Source organism: Schistocerca americana, chromosome 3 (assembly GCF_021461395.2).
Source record: "Schistocerca americana isolate TAMUIC-IGC-003095 chromosome 3, iqSchAmer2.1, whole genome shotgun sequence".
NCBI classification, from domain to species: Eukaryota; Metazoa; Arthropoda; class Insecta; order Orthoptera; family Acrididae; genus Schistocerca; species Schistocerca americana.
Genome location: NC_060121.1, coordinates 52,575,901 through 52,578,580, shown reverse-complemented (window position 1 = coordinate 52,578,580; position 2,680 = coordinate 52,575,901).

The window sequence follows — 2,680 nt, the reverse complement described above, 5'->3', positions numbered from 1 at the left end:
ATAAATAAATAAAATAAATAACTTATTAAGCTGTCCTAGTATGTTTGCGTTATGATGCCTATATCATTGATACCACTATCACATAGTCCACTCCAATACACATACACCATCTTCTTTGTGAATTTGACATACGTTTCTGCATAGAACATTAACACCATTCCCTTCATTCACTATGAAACAAAATGGTTCAAATGGCTCTGAGCACTATGCGACTCAACTGCTGAGGTCATCAGTCGCCTAGAACTTAGAACTAATTAAACCTAACTAACCTAAGGACAGCACACAACACCCAGCCATCACGAGGCAGAGAAAATCCCTGACCCCGCCGGGAATCGAACCCGGGAACCCGGGCGTGGGAAGCGAGAACGCTACCGCACGACCACGAGATGCGGGCACTATGAAACACACCAGTTTGGCTTGTTCTGTGTGTACAACTACAATTCAGTGAAGCTGGTACACTGATGCCAGTAGTGACAGACATTTTTACAGAAGAAGGCCATCGATAGCTATTTGGATGCCTAAAGTGCTATATTTCAGTTGCGTTGCAGTCTACTGTAGCCACTTGAACTGCAGTAGTTCTTGACTGTAGTATGGGGGCCAGCTGACTGTGTGCTAATAAACCCAAAATACATAGGTTCACAAAGAGAGGAATAACTATCTGAATCCTAACCAGTAATGTACCCTGAACAAACTGTGAGCATCAGTAAGAAGCAACCTAATAGGGTTGCATGGCCCTGCATCTTAATTATCTGTGAGAACATCTTCAACATGTTAAAAGTCCTTGACTTTACCCACGGCACAGCTACTAGCATGTTGTAATCCAACATATGAACTCTGATGATAAATTATTCTAAGATGCAAGGTTAGTTCACCCATAAATAGACAAATCTCATGAAATAGTAATGTACTGTTGAAGCTAGTGTCCTCCAGTTTTGTAAATATGCAGTCATTACATTAGTTGCAAAAAGTTAAAAGTGCTTTCATTAGGATTCATGTGATTGTGTGACCTTTACTGCTTCCTCTTAGCATCACACTGCCAATACAAAACGATGTGGTTCACATATGAATTTACAGTTATAAGCTGCCGCAACTCTGCTAACCTCCATGGAATATGATTTGTGATGTCTGCCACATGGGACTACAAACCACTGTGCCTCAACAGTTAGGGATCTGCGGGTGATAAGAAACCTGAAATGCAATGGAGATTTTGTCAGAATTATAAGTGAAATATTATTTCCTACCTCCTTACTGTGAGAATCTGTAATTTTATAATAGTCTGTTACTCCTTCCCCTTCAGTGATCCCTCAGACTATTCCACAAGGCCATAGTTAAGGGGTGTTCATTCCTGGAAATCATACTGTATTTCAGTCACTGGCAGTATTCTTACACCAACCTTCAAACATCTAGCAGCTAAGGTCTGCATTCTCATGGTGTTGACTAGCATTTTATGGGCACCTGTGTCCTGCTCTGTGATGGTGGCTGTACGTGGCAGCTGACAGCTCTAGTGTATTCAGACCATTAAGCTCAATTAAAATGCAAATATTTTGTGATTCTTCACTTGAATCATTATGCAGTTTTCATCAGTCTCACATTAACAAAATTTCATATCTATCTACTTGTCACTGCACCTGATTCCTAATCTCCATCATTATTTCAGTTTACCAACTTGTTAACAGTGAGATGAGCATGTGCAGTGAGACGACATACCACTGCCATGTTTCAAGGTGTTTGTTTTACAATGAAATTCATTTGATGTAAAGTTATAAAAATACTTAATTTTTTTGCAGGGGCTGAAAAAGATACATGTGAAGGAGCTATTGGCAGGTGAGATTTTCACTTTCTTAAGTAGCTTTATTACACTTTAAAGGTACCATTTTAATATTTTATTACATGGTAATATATTTTTTGTCTTTTTCTTTGTCATTAATCCTTAATTTGTTCTATGCTAAAGTATTTCAGTGAAAGAGTTGTTCTAAATTTTAGACATTAACTTGACACTGGATGTTAATTATGTAGTGCATAATTCATAATGTATAAATGGCAGTGTCATTGTAACAACAAAAGATTGGTTACTAATATTGCAATTGTGTTTACTGTGGTAGATTGTGAGGAACACTTGATCAAAGAGAAAGATGACAAATTTTGAAGTACCACATTGACATTTAAAAATAGCTCATGATGAAGGTAATCAAACATCACCAGTTGGCACAAAACTATAAGTAGTAATGTTTAGACCATACACCCTTGATTCTGTAGTCATGACACATACTCAATCATCATCCTGATATAAATATATTTAAGTATACAACTGTCACTCAACATAGTTCAGATTCATAAATAGGAAAATTTCCAGTATTATTGAGGACTGGAACAAGTCAACCACATTCATGGCCAGTGATTTGAAACCTCTTTGTCATGCCTTGAAATGAAGAATAGTTTTCCTATAATCCTTTTACTGGTTGTTTCCAGAGTAACCCTTTCATGACCAATGGAGCACATTAAATTGATGCATAAGACTGTAGTGTTGTCTATAAGTTCTATAAAGTGAAGGTTACACATGATGGAGACTTCAGTCATCATCAATAACATAATCTGCTTCACTGTTTACTACAGTCTGCCAATTCTGGGGTATCATTCCGCATTTGAAACTGTAAAAATAATGTGGTTTTGTAGTGAAGAA